Raw genomic sequence first — 19,622 nt, 5'->3', positions numbered from 1 at the left:
TCCTTGCCTACACGCTCTCTCCCCACCCCAAACACCAAATTCCAGAAAGAACACTAAGAAGTGAAACGAAGCCAGATTGCAGCAACCCGTGGAAGCAATCCCTCTTCACCTCCCCTGGGCTCTTGCTGGTCCCCTTCATCATCCTCACCCAGAGTTCTAGTCAACAAAGGTGCCTCTAAGGTAGAACCCCAGCCACAGGTGTCAGTGCAGAGACAGGTGCTGGGGAACACTCAGTGAAAGTCCTCAAGTGTCCCACATCTCAGTTACTGTCCTCTGTCTGCCTCTGGTGGGTGCCTGTCAGCATTTTTGATAAGAACGGCTCCAGTTAGACCTTCTGAAGAACCTGCTTGCTTTTTACAGATAAAAGCAGGAATGTGTAACCAAAGAAGGCAGCAGTGTCCCCAGGGGGTTTTAAAGAGAGTTCTCTAAGTGTTGAGTCATATGCAGGTCTGCTTTGAGGAGGGGATACGGACAGACAGAGTGACTTCCCTGGTGCAGAGGGTGCCAACTTTGCCAGAGGGAAGGGTTCTCAGGACCCTTCCCTTCACATTTGGTCTTCACCCATCCATTGTCCTGCTCTCCTTTCCTCACCCCTACCCACTTCCCAGGTTAAATACAGAAAATAATTATCCCCTTCCCTCCTCCTTCTTCCTCTGCTAAGAGCCTTTGCAGGGGGCAGGGAGGGTTCTGCCCTCCTCGGTTCCTGTCTTCTGGAAGGTGCTAAACGGAGAAGGACACACAGACCAGCCAGACATTTAAAACCTCTCCTCCCTGCTCCTGCCTCTGGGTTGGGCCTGGAGACCGCCCCCTCTCTTTGTCAGTTCTTTCTTTTCAAGAAGCACAGAGGGGTGGGGCCGAGTTGGAATGAAGAGAGCCGGCCCCAGCTTTGTGACTTACTGGTCATCAGCCCTTTCTGGGTGTCATTTCCCATGAAATCAGTGTAAGGACACTTGCTTCTTAGGACTGCCAGAGTAAAAGGAGATGATGCAAGAAAAGTGGCTTACCCATTGTTTGGCATATAATAGGGATCAATAAATAGTAGCTGAATGAATGACTGAAAGACAAGTGCCCAACCCAAGCATTCGCCCAGGCCCCAGAGGGAAACCTCAGTTCAAGGAGTTGTGAAGACAGGGGCTAAGGAGCTGCTTACATAATGGGAGAGACTGAAAGTGCTAGATGCCAGGGCAAAGGGCCCTCATCTGTGCCGCAAAGCAAATTCCACCCTAGGTTTCTGCAAGGGCCCACCTCTCATGGTCTTCACCGGGTGAGAAGGTGAGGGAAGGGGAATTTCTGGAATCCAGGATCCAGTCTCAGCTTGAGAATAAACCAGAAGGACTAGAATTCAATTCCTGGAATGGAGGCAGATGCCACTGCTGCCTCTTCTTCCCGGCAGCCCCTCTGAGCAAGGCTGCTCCCCAAAGGTGTCCCCAACACCCTCTTGGTCTATGGATCCCGCAGCCTGAGCTGGACAGGGTGAGAAAGCCCATCAGCTCAAAGTAGAGGAGAAGAGCCCTGGGTCAGCCATCAGAGGACCTCTGTTCTTTTCCTTCCAAATGAACTGTGTGATCTCAAGCAATTCGGTCAACCTTTCTGAGCCTCAGTTTCCCCAACTGCAGCACGGGAATAATACCTCACACCCCAGTCTCCCTACCACACAGGACTACTGCAAGGGTCAAATTCAATATTCCACGTTGACAAAGCACATTGTAAACTGTAACGTGCTCTGCAAATATGTCCGTAAAGACTCTAGAGCAGAGGACCTAGGAAATGGGGTAAGACCATAAGCAATTCCTGTCTGGCTGGGGGACCAGGATGGATCTTTACAGTCAGCTTTTCTTTGATCTTCATTTGAAATTTAATGAGCACTTAAGGCATTGCTGACACTCTAATTAGGATTAAAAATTAAATTCAGAAGTCATCCCTTGTTCCCTTCCTTCCACACTCACTCCCTCAGCTCTGTCGAGAACAACTAACACTAATTTGCCGCACACTGAAACAAATGTGGGACACCTATTTTGTTAGAAAGACAAATCACAAACCAAACTTGAGTTTAAAAACCAACAACAACAACAAAAACCTGGTTAATGAAAGTTAAAATGAAGAGTGAAATTAAAACCAAACCACTGCAAGGGCGCCTGGGTAGCTCAGTCAGTTGAGCATCCGACTTCAGCTCAGGTCATGATCTTGTGGTCCATGAGTTCGAGCCCCGCATCAGGCTCTGTGCTGACAGCTCAGAGCCTGGAGCCTGCTTTGGATTCTGTGTCTCCCTCTCTCTCTGCCCCTCCCCCACTCATGCTCTGTCTCTCTCTCTCTCTCAAAAATAAATAAACGTTAAAAAAAATAAATTAAAACAAACAAAACCAAAGCATTGCAGCTTCCAAAACAACTGAACCAGAATAAAATCGGCAGAGCAGAATATGCTCCCCAGTAAATCAAACTGATTCTGCATATCCTCAAAGGGCCTGGATTCAAAAGATACTTCTGGCCCTCACCTCCACTGGCTCTGGCTTTCCTACATCAGATTCTGCACTCCTTCATTTCCCAGGATGCCCCAGATGTCCCAGATGCACTAAATCACTGGGGATGAGGCATGAGGGAGACGGTCCCTTCGGCCCAGGAGCATATGGTCCAACAGACAGGTTTTTCCCGCTGCAAAGATACTCCGACTGCCCAGCTCCAGTGCCTTCTCCATCATCAACACTGCTGTGCCTGAGATCGCAGAGTAAAATGGAGCTCTTGGCAACCCCCCACCCCAACCTCGTTATGGCCAGACACCAAAACCCCAACAAACAAAAGTCGAGCCACAAAGACCTCTGTGGTGACAGAGATCTGCCATCCTCTGAGACCAGCTCCTCCAAGCCAGCAAAGAAAGAGTGCTGTGATTTAATTCTGCATCACACCCTTGCAGATTCAGACGCCACGCTTTCTAATGAGCCCAGTAAAGGCTGTCCCATCCAGTCTTCTCCACGGCAATTGCAGGAAGTGGGGAAAAATGAAATTGCTGCTTGTCGAGAGCAGATGACCACCCACACTCAGCAAGGGGGTGGGCTGGAAGCCGGGCCTCCCGGGGAGGACCCAGCAAGGTTCCTGCAGCGGAAAAATGGCCCGGCTTCCCGCTAAGACAGCTGCTGAGGTTTGCTCCCCTCTCATAAAAATACAGCCAGAACTGTCCATCCTTTGTCTCCCTTGGACCTTCCCAGCTGAAGTCACTATTGCCTTCCAGGGACAGAGTCCTCCCTATCTGGTTCCTGAAGCAACACTCACCGCAGACCTGAGAGTTAGCTGTTTGATTATACTACGTGGGGGGCTGAACCTCGGCTGTCTTCTTACCTAGTTGCAGCCTCCTTTGATCTCCTGTCATCTTGGCCCAGACCAATATTATGGACTTATGTCTTGATATATCTCCCTGGCTCTCTTACTCCCAGTCCCTAAGGGGGCACGTTTGTCCCCAAGCCTTTAGGCCCAACCAGCAGCTACATTCGTTTCCCAAGCTCTGTCTTTCTGGATCCAGTTTCCTTCCCTTGCCCTGGGTTACGTATGACAAGGACTAAGGGCATGGGACAGATACCGCCTGCCTTCAGCCATCACCAGACTCTGCTGCAGGGAAGTGGGAAGAGGGACACTGGGAAGAATTTCAAAGTCCAGCTGGAGCCCCACCAACTGTAAGAAGCTATCCCCCAAAGGCTCCAGCCCATCTTCAGCTTTTCCTTCTCTAGGCTCTCTTTGGATTTTTCACCTAGATCCAAGTTTTAGACAGGATCACACAGTGCTTTGTTGTTGTCTATTTTACATGTTTCTACAACTAGATCAGAGGCTTCTAGAAGACAGGGACTGTGTTATATATACTATGTTATATGAAACTGCCCAGGATAGCCCTGGGCATGGATCACCCCTGCCTGCCTCCTAGGCTTCCAATCTACCTTCCACACTGCGGCCACAGCAAGCTGGCTCAATGTAGACCTGGAGAGGCCACTCAGGGCCCTCAGGAGTCCAACCCCAGCCCATCTTCCCATCCTTCACTCCATTCTTCCTACCTCCGTACCCTTGCTCACACTATTACCTTCATGGCTTCACCCCTCCCACCCATACAAAACAGATTCAAGCTTACTCTTCAAGATTTTCTAGGTACCTCCAAATACTATCTCTGTTCTAGAGCCTTCTAACATTCCTGTCAGAAATAATCGCTCCCTGGAGTTTCCACGTAGGTATGGTAGTCTTCCTCACCAGCCCCATCCACGGTTGCCTTTCCCAAGATCTCAGTTACCCATGACGAACCACAGTCGAAGCAGATTATCATCCTTCTGATGTATCATCAGAAGGTCAATAGCAGCCTTACACCATGTCACAGTGCCTATGTCACCCATCTCACTTCATCTCATCACATAGACATTTTATCATCTCATATCAACACAAGAAGAGTAAATACAGTACATTAAGATATTTTGAATGAGAGGGGTGCCTGGGTGGCTTAGTCGGTTAAGCGTCCGACTTTCGCTTAGGTCATGATCTCGCGGTTCGTGGATTCGAGCCCCTCGTCCGGCTCTGTGCTGACTGCCAGCTCAGAGCCTGGAGCCTGTTTCAGTCTGTGACTCCCTCTCTCTCTGACCCTCCCCTGTTCACGCTGTCTCTCTCTCTCTCCTAGAAATAAATAAAACATTAAAAAAAAAAAGATATTTTGAATGAGAGGGGTGCCTGGGTGGCTCAGTCAGTTAAGTGTCCAACTTCAGCTCAGGCCATGATCTCAGGGTTTGTGAGTTTAAGCCCCACATCGGGCTCTGTGCTGACAGTTCAGAGCCTGGAGGATGCTTAGATCCTGTGTCTCCCTTTCTCTCTGCCCCTCCCCCACTCATGCTCACTCTCTCTCTCTCTCAAAAATAGATTGAAAAATTTTTATTTTTTTTTACTTATTTATTTTTAAAATATAATTTATTGTCAAGTTGGCTAACATACAGTGTATACAGTGTGCTCTTGGTTTTAGGGGTAGATTCCCATGATTCATTGCTTACATACAACACCCAGTGCTCATCCCAACAAAAAAAATTTCTTTAAAGATATTTTGACAAAGAGACCATGTTCACCTAATTTTTATTACAGTATATTGTTGTAATTGTTCTGTTTTGTTATCAGTTTTTGCTGTTACTCTCTTACTGTGCCTAATTCATAAATCAAACTTTATTGTGGGTATATATGTAGGCACATATAGGAAAAAACATAATGCATATAGGCTTCAGTACCATCTGCAGTTTCAGGCATCCACTGGGGGTCTGGGAACGTATCCCCTATGCATAAGGGGGGCCTACTATATTTTCATACTTCACTTTTTATTTTTTAATGTTTTTTAAAGTTTTTATTTATTTATTTTTGAGAGAGAAAGGATGAGTGGGAGAGGAACAGGAAGTGAGGGGGACAGAGGATCTAAAGCAAGCTCTGTGCAGACAGCAAAGAGTCCCTGTTCTGGGCCCAAAGCAGATGCTTAACTGCCTGAGCCACCTAGATGCCACCATACTTCACCTTTTATTATGTACTACCTCACACATAGTAAGCACTCAATAAATATGTTTCAAAGAATCACTATAATGCCTTCTATTGTGGTTACTTATGCTATGAATGTATCTTTTTCCTCCACTAAACAATAAGCTTTATTATCTCTCTATATCTTGTCTGGGCCTAATGGATGTTGAAGCAGTAGAGATTCAAGAAATGCATACTGAATTGAATAGTAGGTATTCATTAATGAATAGAATGAATGAATAAAATTCACTGAAATGAGTGTACCTAAATGGTAGGTACCAGCTCAAAGGGTTCCTATAGAACTTCCCTTCCTTCCTTCCTTCCTCCCTTCCTTCCTTCCTTCCTTCCTCCCTCCCTCCCTCCCTCCCTTCCTTCCTCCCTTCCTTCCTTCCTTCCTTCCTTCCTTCCTCCCTTCCTTCTTTCCTTCCTTCCTTCCTTTATTTATTTATTTAGAAAGAAAGAGAGAGGGGGAGAGAGAGCATGTGTGCAAGTAGGGAAGGGACAGAGGAGGGAGAGAGGGAAAGAATCCTAAGCAGGCTACCCAGCATAGAGCCAGACTCGGGGCTTGATCTCACAACTGTGAGATCATGACCTGAGCCAAAATCAAGAATCAGACACTTACCTGACTGCCCCTATATTACTTTCTATATTACTTAATACAAGGGACCAAAAAACCCCAATATGGTGTAGCCTATGCATGCATAATGAGTCACATAACTAACTCATTTGTTGGAACAGTGATGGCACAGTAGGACATGAGGTACAGTTGACTCAAATGCTGCCAGGACTCACTCTTCACCTTTCCTCTTGGCCTCTCTCCCCATGTAAGCTTTATTCTTTCCCACTGGCGGGCTTCTTCCATGTGCTGGAAACATGGCCGCTGATAATTCTGGAGCCTCACTCCTCACGCTGCACACTGCTGGAGGGAATTGAGACTTGTTCTTTCCGAGATCTTAGGTCCAAAAATCTCAGAAAAGGATGTAACTGGCTCAGTTTGGGTCAAGTAGTGTTGGAACCTCCAATAAAACAACAGTTCCCATGTTAACCATGAGGAGAAAGACCATCTTAAAGAAGTGGGTCTGGGTCCACAGGGAGGATGGTTGCTGTTCTAGACAGGCAGCCGGCAGATACCCTGGAGGGAGAGATGCAGTTTGCATTCAAGGCAGGTGAGAACAGCAAGTGTGATTTGGGGAACTCAAGATGGCGCTTGCAAGAGGCCAGAGGAGCATATTCTGTTAAACACCTAAGGGAGAGACCTAAGGTTGACTGCATTTTCTTCGAGTGAGAGGAGGAGTGGGGACAGGGTCCACAGTGATGGCTGCCCTACCACAACTGGCCTGCTCTGGGGATGCCATGGCGTAGCTTAGGAAAGCCAGGCTAGAACTAATGAAGCAGAGAAACTAAGGTCACTAACTTGCTCTGGGGATGTTATGGCGTAGCTTAGGAGAGCCAAGCTAGAACTAATGAAGCAGAGAAACTAAGGTCAAGGGAGCAGTGTGAATAAGAAGAAAAAGGGGCTATTCAGAGGTTAGGGCAGGCAGCCATACGCAACAGCCCAATCAGGAACTTTTGGTGGTGGAGGAAGTGCCCTCCCTCTTGCCATGGTAGGGAGAAGGGGCGTAACTCCAGTGTCTTACGTTTAGCGGTTATTTTTATGGGTCGATTTATTTTTATCCATTTTAGACCTCAAGCCCGCTGCTGGAAGAAACAAGGCACCGAGGTTTCTTGGTTTCCAGAAAATACAGGTTTCGGTGGCTGGCTCAGCTGTAGACGCCAGGCGGCAGCTGCCCCTAGGGTCCCCTTGACCTACCCTCTCACATCCTTCTCTCCTGCCTACACAAGGGCTGGGGGTTGGAATAGGGTGGAGGGTCCCTCTTCTCTTATCCCACAACCCCCACCTGGGCAGGGGGAGCACAGGCTCTGAAGGAAGGGAGGACCTACCTGAAGGCCACCATGGAAGTCATGTTCCTGGTCTGCCCATGAATCCCAGACAGCCAGAGGTGGGATACACCTAAGATCCTCTTTGGTGGCATCTCCCCAACAGAGCTTATCTCCCTGGGACCCAGGGAGTTTGAAGAAAGGATCTTGCCTTTCAAATGCAACCGCCTATGAACTGGCACCATGTCCCAGCCCCCACTTGCCAGGCAGCCAAAGTGGGCCTCTCCTTTAATGGGACCACACATCTGGCCTAAATTGCTACTCCCCCAAGACAAGTTTACTGAACAGTTAGACAACGCTTCCACGCACAGCCACTGCAGACAAGCTTAAAATACACTTTAATACATTTAAAGCACCATTCTGGAAACCGGCTTTCTCATGATAAAGATGCAACTGACACTCATTGGGCTTTAAAATGTCAAGTTAGTGCAATCCAGCAGGGAGCCTGACAAGCCATTAAATCTGAAGCTCTGTTCAGCAGATTCCTTTCCTTCCTCCCTTGTCTTCCCTAAATATTTATCTGGGCTCCTGGAGCCGACATTTTGGTTGGACCTTCCAAACTGTAACAAGGTATGGTCTTTACCTCTGCCAGCAGTTCTTCCATGGAAACACCCTTGGGAATGGAGTGGGGGGGCGCCTAGAGAAGTTGGGAGGGAAGCAAGGAGTGAATGAGAACACATCTCACCCTTGGGGTTCTCTAAGTGCCAAGGAGGGTGAAACTTGGAAAAGAAGTCCATGGATGGTTTCCATTAGAAGGTGATCCTAAAGTCCCCTCCACACCCCTGCAACCTTCTGCCAGCTGGGCAGGGGAGGCGAGGCACAGGACAGGCAGGGGATTATTTTAGACCTTGTTCCCAAGATAGACGGCGAGCACCACATTCGGGAGCTATAAGTTCTGAGCCCAGCACAACAAGTCTAAAAATGTTTCCTTTCTTTTATCTGTTTAAATTTCCCGAGGTCAGAAATAGGATGCAGATGAGTTACTGAGAAACAGTACGATAGGAAAATAAAGGGGGTGGGGAGGACCCAAATGTTGGGAAATTGGAGAGGACGCCACCAGGCAGAAGAAGAGTAGCCCCTAGGAGTGTAATTCACAAGTCTGTTTCTCCAAGCACAAAGGGTTTTTCATCCTGGGGCTGGTAAGACAGGATGCCAAGCAGGACAGGTGCTGCGTGAAGGGCTGGTTAGGATCTAAGCGGCCTCTTCCCAAACCCCTGAAGCTCTGGTAGGTCACCTTCTTTGATACGCAGTCTACAGCTCAAACCTGTGACATGTAGGTGAACCTGCCCTTCACAAGCATATGAATATAAATGGCGGGTGTGCTGAGGTATGTGTGGGAATATCAGTCAATACAGATGTGTTAGGTGAACCAGTTGATGGTGCATGTTTGTACTTGAGAGCCACAAGCAAAATCCAGGCAAAAGCTATGGGTGGTTTTCTTGCACAGTGCTGGTGGAGGTGTGGCGGTGGAGGTGTGATGAACAGTTTACAGGCTGTGTATAAGTGTGCATGGCTGTCTGAGTGTGTGCAAATTAAAATGGAAATGTGTGTCGGAGTATGATAGAAGCGCAGGAAGGGCCGTGGGCTTTGGAGTCTGTCTGACTTGGCTTTGCATCCTGGCTCTGCATTAATCAGGTGTGCAACCTTGGTCCAGCCACTGAGCCTCAATTTCCTCAACTCTGAAATGAGGATAATAATAAGTACCTTCCAAGATTGCAAATGATGCCATGTGCTTTAGCCCACACATAGAAGGGCTCAATAGAGGACAGCTATTATCATGCACTGTGGATGGACCCTCTGGAGGATGCAGGAGCGAGAGGGAGCAAAATATGACCCAGGATAGAGTGTGTGAAAGAAATCTGGGTGAGGAGCTGTGTACTAAGATTTGTGTGCAAGCAAAGCTGTGTAGCTGTGTGCATCCAAGGCGATTCCTTCTCCTCCAGGGGGGTCCCCTTTCCTACAAGGGTTCAGAGAGTGGGGGCCGGTGGCACAAGTTTCCGCAGACACCTTGGGTTTCTGGGTTCTGGGTCTAAGTGAGTTAAGAGGTTGAGAGGCCCGGTAGGAGCCGCAGGAAGCCAACAACCAGCAGAAGCTTCCTTTTTTCCCTCCACCCAGCAACGGTTGAATACCGAATACCGCCACCCACATCAACTCCCCACCTCCACCCCCCCATCCCCACCCTACTTTCCTTTCCACAAGTGACATCAAGGGCGGGGTGGAAACCCTAGAGAAGAGAGGATTCCTCCCCTCCATTTCCCCATTCCGCCTTAAGACAAACCAGGAAGCAGCTGCAGCTCCAAATCGGGCCACCTTAACAGTAGAGTAATGGTCTGGCCTCCAGCCAAGCCCCACCTCCGTTCCAGCTCTCGCTCCTCCCCCTTCTCCTCCCGCACTGCTCCGGGAGAGCTGGTGAGCAAGAGTCTGGCCCGAGTTGGCTGGAGCTGTTGCCATGACAAGCATTTTCTTAAGAAAGCTCTGCTGTTGAGACCGTCCAAAGCGGGGGGTTGAGGAGGGGAGCACGAACTTCCTGGGAAACGATCCCTCCGAAGAGAGCAAGGCCAGAGACCCCGGTCCAGCTCCCCTGCACCCATTTTCTTCCAGGAACCTGAGAGGTCCTTCCTTCCCTTTGGGAGGGCTGGGGGTGGAGACCCAGCCCACTCCCTGGCCGTTGCCGGAAAGACAAGAGAGCAAAGCCAGCATCTCTAGCGCGGTTGCCACACCGGGGAGACCGGTGGGTGGTCACCCCCACCCCACCCCGTCCATGGAAACCCGGAGGGAGAGTCCCGCTTGGAGAAGCCTGGATCTTTGCTAGAAAGAGAGGTAGGCTTGCAGAGAATGAATTGACTCGCGATTTGCAAACTTTGTTTCTTTCTTTGCTCTCAGTGGCTTCTAAAACTCCCTGAATCTCCTCTTCCTAGCGTGTTTCTTGCGCCTGGGATTGGAGTGTGTGTGTATATATGTGTGTGTGCGCGCGCGCACAGATTTGTCAGATACTGTTTCCTAGATTCCGTTTTGAGAAACCATGTAATCAAACAAGTGATTTCTTTCTCTTTTCCTAGTTTTTGTCATTCCTGGGCCGTGGGGGTAGGGAAATGGAGGGACTGTCTTTTTCACACCCAAACTGAGCTTTTGGAAAAAGCATTTATTTCCCCTCATTCGTTCCTGCCCTCCCCCTCCCCCTTGGCTTGGGAATGAGACGCAGAATGGAAAACTGTTGCAAAAATATTTTCCGCGTCTGTTCCCTTTCTCCAAAGCCCCAAAGAGCGATGGAAAAAAAACAAAAAGAACCGAGTAAGAAGTCTTCAAGAGGAAGGAGGGGCTGTCTCGNTCTTTAGCTTTGTAGGGAAACCTCAGCAGTTTCTCTGCCGCTTGCAAAACATCCTCAGACTTTCACGTCTATAATTAGCTGTGGAAAAAGCTGGGAGTTCCCTCGCCCGGCTGTTGTTGAGTGTGCGCCGAGCGTCAAGAACCAACTGTATGAGTGTCTCTGAGGGCACCGCCCCACACATCTCGGGTCCCAGAGGAGAGGAAAGGGCAGGGGGTGAAGTTGGAAAGTTTGCAGTTCCAAGGCCGGTGCCTGTGGGGCCGGTGAGCGTTGGGCGGCCTGGGCTTGGTCGCCGGCATCCTTGGGAGGGTCCCTGAGCGTCCTGGGCCACTGCGCCCTTGCAGAAGAGCTGGAGATGAAGACTGGGATGGTCGCTTCTGCTCCCCTGCACCCGCTCGCTCCCTCGCGTACTTGGCTGGCTCTTGGGGTGGAGGAGGCCGGCTGGCACCCTCCCCGAGGCGAGGCCCGCCTCACCACTCCCCCAGGTCTGCGAAGGACCCACCGCTCCGCTCCAGCTGCGGGGGTGGGGTGGGGGCCGCAGGAGTGGCCTGCGCATCCCGGGAGCGAGTGGGCACTCTGCTGGCCCGAGGCGCCTCCCCCGGGCATTCCTGCCGGACTTACAACAACTTGCAGACGCGGTGTCGGCGCCGGCTGGCCTGGTAGGGGGGGATGTCAGATGGAGAAATCGCGGGCGCGCAACTGACGTGACGGGGGGAGGGGAAGTGAATCCCAGGCTACAGCGCCATCTCCTCCTCTGGGTGGGGTGTCTGGCAGGGAGGCTGCAGATCCTCTCTCTCCTGGAGCTCCTCCTCAGAGATGCCCCCTTCTCGCCCTTCCTGTTCCGATCCCGGCTCCAGCCCCCTCAGCGCCGGGCCCTCTTTGCCTGGAAGAAAGGCAAGAGACCAGTACCAGGGTCATCCTAGGCTGGGACAAGGACCTAGGGGTCCGGACTGAGGAAGAGGCCCGGAGGAGGTGGTGGCTCCGATGGCTTAGTGAGCCTGGCTCACTAGGGGTGGTGGCATGGGGGCGGGCTCCGGGAGGTGGGTCCTGGACCCCACACATCAGCAGGGTCAGTCTGGGGTGGGGAGGGAGAGGAAGCACCTGCCCTCTGTCCCAGCTGGTTTACAACCAGGGTGGTAAAGGTGGGAGCTTAGAAACTGGAAAGAAGGAAGCAAAGGACTCTTGGAGGAGAGCTTAAATAGGGGCCCAGGAAACAGCAGGAATCAGTTTTCATTTTGAGGCGTTGGATGATGGATCTGACTGCACCCCAAGGCCAAACAGCTTCCCCCTCCTTGTCTTCTGATCCAGACGGGAATGAGGCCTTCCCCAGGGGGCAAGGGACCCAAGACAGGATACATGCCCTTGGGTCTGTAGGCGGGGGAGGGGAATCCATTTTTTTGATCCTGCTGGGGAGGCCTATCCTCTCTGCCACCGTCTTGCTGAGGTGCCACCCCCAAATCACACACGCCCCCCTCCCCCCGCGCGCCCTTCCGTCGTGGGGGCCAGAGTCCCACCATCCCAGCAGTTGGCCTTCCTATTTTCAGTTTTCTGACTAGGGGTAGATTCTGGTGCGTTCGGAGAGGGCTTCTAGATGAGGAGCAGGTCCCTATTTAGCGCCTGCCTACCCCTCCCCCCACCGGCTGTGGCCTTGAAGTCGCGGGGCGGGGGCGGCGGGGGCACCTCCTCTCCCTTCCCGCCCCGGCTGCATGAAACCCGCGCGGCCCGGGGCTCCGAGCTGCCGGCGGCCCCGCCCAGTCGCGGCCCCTCCCGCAGCTCCGCCCCGCCCCCTCGGCTCCGCGTTCCTGCGACTACTTTGCGCGGGAGGCGCTCGGAGCTGCCGAGCCCAGGTTTGCTGCCTCCCGGCCTCCCTGAGCCTCCTCCCTCTTCTTCACATCAGGCTGCCTCCTCCGTGTCCCTGGCTGGATTCAAGGGCAAGTCGAAGGAGGCACGGGCTTACCCCTGGACTCCCAGCACCTAGCACAGTGCCTGGCACGTTGTAAGGTGCTGGGTCAACGTTTGGTGAAGGAAGGGAAGTGACATTTGGGGAGAGCCTGGGACTGATGCCTAGCTTGCACTGCTGGCTTCGGTTCTCCGCCGCACGGTGGAAAGTCTGCACCCACTGTAATGGTGGGAGGGCGTGGCCGAGTCAGATTTGTCCCATTTCTGTCGTCTTTGGTGTCTGAAGAAAAGTCAAACTGGGAACGCCCAGTTATAGGAGCAGAAGCTGAGCAGGTAGTTTGCCCAAGGCATGAGTGCTGGAAGAAGTGAAGTGCTGTGGAGCGGGGCGTGGAGGTCCCTGAGTAATGATAGTGGAGCCTCACTCTTTCCCAGCATCCTCGGCTGGAGGGTGTACCGAGGAAGAGGGCCGCAGGGGGCTGCGCGGCCCAGCCCAGACTCAGCTGCCCCTTGTCAGCAACTCAACATTCCACAGGCAGCTGCCTCTGTTCAAAATTTAGCTTCTCCCCGTAACCTTCATGGACCCTTTTTTCTCTTTTTTGTCTGTGTTCTTGGTTTTGGACCCAGCAGCCAAAGACATGGATAAGCCCTGCCCATTTAGGGCCTTCCAGATCCAGGAAGCCTCAGAGGGAGGAAAGGAAGGTACTCATTTTGGCTCCCCAGCACCTAAGAGTCCTGTCTGGCTTAGGTTGACCCAGGTGTTTGGCTGGACCTTGAAGAAAAATGGCCGACCCTGGGCCTCACTGTCTTCCAGGGAGGAATTCTCCCAGCCCTTTGATGTCTTTCCCCCAGCCTACCTCTCATACAGGACTCCCTTCCCAGCCCAGTTCCCAGCGCCTCCGACTTGTGTTCATTCCAGTCACCCCCAGCTGGTACTTGGTCAGACGGGGATGACCTCCTTGCCCCACTCATTTTCCCTTTCTGTAGAGTGGGTCATAGAAATAAAAAGCAGGCCCTTGGGCTGGAGTTCCCAAGGCTCGTGTGGAATGTTTTGTGCTTCCTTTTCCGACATCTCTTTGTCTCCTCTTTCCTCTTTCCCGTGGATGAGCCAGTCTTGTTCCACTGACTTATTTCCTCTGCACGTGTTCAAAGAGAAATGACAGGGACTTTTGAATTCTGCTTTCACCTTAAGCCAGTTCTCTGTGTTCAGGCCACAGGAATGTGGATCCAGTTAGGACCAGAGCCAAGGGCTCCCTAGTCCACACAGGAGCAGCACAGGAGGGGTTCGAATCAATTTGTGCAGGTGGGATAGTGCAGAGGCCAAAGGAGGGGAAAGGTAGGTGAGAACTTGGGCGACCAAGGGCCAGGGATCCCTCTTCTCTCCTGCCTTCCCCACTCTTGCTCCTGTCTGATTGAAGTTTTCAGCCCCATCACTTCTCTGTGCTCTGATTTCCCAAGTTAAGTACAGAAACCTCTGGGACCATTCATATACGAGCCACCTGGGTGGCTCAGTCGGTTAAACCTCCGACTCCGGCTCAGGTCGTGATCTTGCGGTCTGTGAGTTTGAGCCCCACATGGGGCTCTGTGCTGACAGCTTGGAGCCTGGAGCCTGCTTTGGATTCTGCGTCTCCCCTGCTCTCCACCCCTCCTCCACTCAAGTTCTGTCTCTCTTTATCTCTCTCTCTCTCAAACATAAACAAACATTAAAAAAAATCTCTGGGACCATTCAGGCCACCTGGAATGGAATCCATGAGACGCCTTTGCTCTAGCCTCTCTGCCAAATCACTGGGACAGGAGGATCTTAAGGCAGTATGTTTGCTGGGGGGAGTGGGGGAGGTGAAGGACTCTAAGATAGTCCCAGGGAAACTCTCAGCTGAGAACACCTCTAGCAAGATCCACCTCGGTTGCAAAATCAGTGCCAAAAGTGCAAACCAGTACAACTCCTATAGAGGGCAAGCGAGCAATATCTAACAAAACAACGTATGCATTTACCCAGCCGTCCGACTTCTAGGAACTTATCCAGAAAGTGCACATTCACAGATACAAAAAGACATATGCACAAGGTGATTCTTTAAGTCTTATTTGTAAGAGGAAAGGAAATCATCGGAAACTACCCAATACCCGTCTATAACAACTGGTTGAATGAACAGCAGTACCTCCACACAATGAAGTACTATGCAGCCAAAAAAAAGAGTAGGCGCCCTGTGAGTTTATGTGCTCTGGTTTCTAGGATGTTATTTTTTTAAATTAATTATTTATTTGTTTTAAGAGAGAGAGCCAGAGAGAATCCCAAGCAGGCCCCACACTGTCAGCAACAGAACCCTACATGAAGCTTGAGCCCACAAACTGCAAGATCATAACCTGGTGGCAATCAGGAGTCGGACACTTACCTGACTGAGCCACTCGGGCACCCCTTGGGATATATTGTTAAATGAAAAATACAAGATGCCAAAGAGTGCCTTTATATAGTATGCCATCTTTGGGTTGAGAAAACAGGAGAAATAGGAATACGTTTTGCAAACACACACACACACACGCACATAGGATAAACCAGAAATTAAATGGTTACCTGTAGGATGAGTGGGAACAGGATAGGGGAGATAGAGACAGGAGTGAAACTTTACTAATTATACTTTTTTAGACACTTTTGATTTTTGAACCAGGTAACTATTTTACCCAGTTAGATAGATCCGAAAGAAAGAAAAAAGCAAACCCTAAAGCCCACCACAACAGAAACAATGAACCTAACTGAATATCAATTTGATTATTTTACAAAGAAAATAATTAGTTCATGTAATTTTCGAATTTAATGCCTTGACTCTTAGTGGCATGTGTATTCTCAGGATAAAAAGAACTACAAAAAAATCTTGAACTCTGTAATTGTGTTCTTAGCCATGGTGTTGGCATCATAAATTGGAAACAGTATTTTGTTTATTGTAGGATAGATCAGATGGGTATATTGACATCCCTGGAAGTCAGGGTTTTGATAAGGAAGAAGAGGGAGAAGAATATGCAACGGGGGAAGGTGAGGCAGAACCCTGTGATTCTTATAGATCTCCTAGATCTGCCACCCAGTAGAAGCACTGCTACCCAGTAGAATAGAACACACTTCACGCCTAGATGTTTATTTCTAAATACCACTTCCTCCTAAAAGCAGTACTCTATGGAGAAATGGGCTGATTCTAAATCTGGGACTGAGAAAATACACCTGCATCACATTATGCCAGAAAGCTAGAACATGCTCGTGGCAAAGGGACACAAGAGTTGGCTTCAAGGGCCTCCTACACGGCAATTTTGGAACACACTGAATACTGAAAAGAAACACAGTAATAGATTATAAGACACTGAATAAAAGATGTCCATTCTGACAGTTAAAGTGGAGCAGGGAGGGAACACTTGGCACAGATAGGCCAGCTAATGAAAGGTGGAGGCAACGACAGCTTTACATTTACCAGTTTGCAGCCCCTCATTCAGAAGCTAGCTCAGGCCAGGCTTACTAGTAAATGACAAACAACATTGGGGGAAAGGCTGATCTCAATGTATCACCTCGTGGGTTACTTACTCTTTACAAAAAGAGAAAGCTGTCTCTGCAACGGGGACACTCCGCGCTGACCGCCTTCACCAAGTAATCAAACATCAGCAGTAGTGAGGCCACCTGGCATAAGTTCTTTCCGACACGCTGTACGTGCAGCCACATCACCTATAGTCTCGTCAGACATGTGTATGTGGAGTCTAATCATGAGGAGACAAAAGCGAAATCCAGAATGTGAGCCATTCCACAGGACAACTGATTGAGACTTCAGCAAAGTGAAGGTCATTACAAGAAGCACTGAAATGATATGCTTGGGGGGAAGGGCAGGAAGGCAGAAACCAGTCAAGATGTAAAGAAGCTACAGAAACATCATAGCGAGGGAGCGCCTGGGTGGCTCAGCCAGTGAAGTGGTTTAGTGTCTGACTTCAGCTCAGGTCACGATTTCACAGTTGGCGGGTTCCAACCCTGCGTCGGGCTCTGTGCTGACAGCTCAGAGCCTAGAGCCTGCTTCGGGTTCTGTGCCTCTGTCTCTCTCTGCCCCTCCGCTGCTGGCACTCTGTCTCTCTCTCAAAAATATAGTAAACATTTAAAAGAAAGAAAGAAACATAATAGCCAATTGCAATGTGTAAACTTTAACTGGACCTTGGGTCCAAAAAAAAAAAAAAAAAGACCGTAAGAGACATCCTGGGATAATTGGACAAATTTTAATATAGATATAAGATGATAGATAATTATTGTTAGTTGTTGAAGATGTCATAGTAATAATGATGATGGTTTTGTAGGAGAATATCCTTGTGCTTAGAGATATGCAAGAATATTTAGGGACAAATGGTTTGTAAGTGACTGTCAAATGGTTCAGCAAAATGTGTGTGTGCCTGTGTGCGTGCGTACAAAATGTTAACAATCAGGGAATCTCAGTGAAGGGTCTGGAGTTGTTCACTGTACCATTTTTTTCAATGTTCCAGTTTGGGAGTTTTTCTAATACTCAGCGGGGGAGACAGGTCCAGGAAGGACCCCTAGCTTCCGGGACTCCTGACGGACAGGAGCATCTTTCCTCAGCTCCTCCAGCCCCACACAGCACATGGAGGCACCTTCTTCACAACGTGGTTTCCCCTGGGAGTCTTCCTTCTCCCCTGCTGTTGTCAGCATTGGGCTTTCCCTTCCAGGTGGGAGCAGCTGGGGCACAATGTGCGGCCCAGCTGGGTCAGGGACAACAGGTGGGAGCCGGCCTTTCCTCACCAGGCTGAGGGCCAGCCGAGGAAGCCTTGGGACTGCAGCTTCCAGAATCACCCACCTACGTTTCGAGGGGATGTCCCTGGCTCTAAGAGGAGGAATAGCCCTGAGGCTGTTTCTGACCCAGCTTTCGCCTCCCTTCTAAATTCTATAATTTGGTGATTCTGAAAGAACCCGGCTGTGCCTGCCCGAAGCTTTCATGCTTGAGCTAAGCAATGCCTTCTGGGCCCCCCTCCTTAGCAGGGACTGTGTACCAGCTGCGCTGTCAGTGACCCAGATCGCCATACTATCCACCCCCGCCTTTCCAGCTTGGTCCCAGCTCAGGAGAGAGATCAGGTTTCCAGGACTGCCATTCTCTCTCTCTCTCTCTCTCTCTCTCTCTCTCTCTCTCTCTCTCTCTCTCTCTCTCCCCTCCCTAGGAACCCTGGCATGACTCAGGGCTCTTTTCATGCAGGAGAAGGCTATTGATCCTTTAGTCAATTCCCCTTCTGTCTTGCTAGGGAGCCCGTAAGAGCGCGAGACAGGAAGTTGAGAGGGGGCAGACAGGGCAGAGTTTGTTCTCATGTGCTCCCAAGCCCGCCAGAAGGGCATGGGACTGGGAGTCAGAAAACTGGTGACCTGGACTCTTCCCTACTGTGTGACCTTGTCTAAGGCGGTGATGTCTCTGGGCCTTTGTCTCCCCCACCGTAAAATGAAACAAGGCTTGGACAAAGGCATTTCTGATTCAAGACTCCTTTTCTACAAAGGGATAAAATTCTCAATGCTCAAACCGAACTTTTATCTTAGAGTTTAGCACAATGTGCTAGCCTGTGACCAAGTTCCATCCTTGTGTCCAGATGACCAAATGTGGGGAGTCCTAAAGGAATCTCTCCTGTGGACAGCCACTGGTGAGGTTTCGGAGTAGGACAGGTCCTCAGATTCCCCACTTTACCTTCCTTGGATGTTCAGTTAAGAAGTACTTACTCAACACCTCCCAAAGCTAAGATTCTGCTATGGCTGAGGCCAGAAACTAAGAAACATTGGCTAGAGAGAGATACAGAGATCCAAGCCTTCAGGGAGTTTACTATCTCCCTCCTAGACAACATGATTTGCCCAGAATGATTAGATTGAACCGCGAACCATATGAAAATTGCTACTATGCAACCACTTTTGACCTACAAAAGGCACTTCAAGTGGTTCGGTCTCGTATTAATATTAGTAGATACTGGAAATCAGTGACTGCAGTCAGTGCTGTGGGATAGAGAGATGAGGTTTACATCTGAACTGTGGGTTGGGTTTGGAGAAAGTTGGCTAGCTGCTGGGCCAGCCTGGCCTCCCTCTCCATCCAGACTTTTGGCCTTGGAGGTAGACACATTGGCCAAACCCTTGTCCGGAATCTGGTTGAGTTTCTAGCATTAGCGTTTCTGGTAACTGGCCAGGTCTGCTGCCCATGGGGTGAGAGGAGAGTGCTGTCCATCCATAGTGCACTATTCCTGTGCCCTGAATGCCCTGCCTCGCATTGTAGGAGCTGAGGATGGAGGAATGTCAGAAAGAAGGAATTAGGGAATATCCACTCTGTTCTTCCCCCCATTTGGTGGCAGACTAGAGCAGGATCACACTCAGGAAGCCTCATCTGGTACAAGGGACACATGACCTGGCGATGCTGGGGACTGAAGGATGTGAGTAGGAATGCAGAGGCCAGAATTTGGCAGGGCTCACGTGGAATTGTTCTCGGAGGAGATGATTCCCAAACGGGATCTGAAGGAGGAGAGGGGATGGATGGAGGAGAGCTTAGGGGAGGGGAGGTGGGTTGGGAGGAAGAGCTGAGATGCTGCATCCGGCAGAAGGCAGAGGACCCTGAGCATCCTGGAGAGGAGGGAGGCTGTCTGCTGCCCCCCTCCCCCCACCACTGGAATGGCTCCCACCTCTGTCTGAGCCAGCACCCACGCGGTGGCAGGACAGCATCTGGCCCCAGCATCAGCCTGCTTCCTGCTCGCTTTGCTGGTGCTTGTGGACCATTAGGATGATTTTTTGATGTTTCCTCCCTGCCGTCTGTACCACAGCCTTCTTTGTGGGACGCTCTCAGATGACATCTGTTGGCATTGCTGGGACAGACACAGCTGGCATCCACATTTCCAGGGGCTTTCTGACCTTGGTGCGGGGGAAGTCAGTTACCAGGCTTTGGAGGGGGTGGGGGGTGGGGGGTGG

General features: G+C 50.4%; 1 protein-coding gene across 3 annotated transcripts in view; it reads left to right on the top strand.

The window, feature by feature from the left end:
- The first annotated feature begins 9,869 nt into the window (after nucleotides 1-9,869).
- The window catches only part of ATP2B4 (ATPase plasma membrane Ca2+ transporting 4), a 95,666-nt gene continuing 85,913 nt past the window's right edge, over nucleotides 9,870-19,622 (top strand). For all 3 annotated transcript variants that reach the window (XM_077772130.1, XM_077772132.1, XM_077772131.1), the window contains exon 1: nucleotides 9,870-10,269. The gene's annotated coding sequence lies outside the window, so the exon portion shown is untranslated. The remainder of the gene's footprint in view (nucleotides 10,270-19,622) is intronic.

Source organism: Crocuta crocuta, unplaced genomic scaffold, assembly GCF_008692635.1.
Source record: "Crocuta crocuta isolate KB4526 unplaced genomic scaffold, BGI_CrCroc_1.0 scaffold318, whole genome shotgun sequence".
Classification (NCBI taxonomy): domain Eukaryota; kingdom Metazoa; phylum Chordata; class Mammalia; order Carnivora; family Hyaenidae; genus Crocuta; species Crocuta crocuta.
Note: the sequence above shows the minus strand (reverse complement) of the source record. Positions and strands in the feature narration are given on the sequence as shown.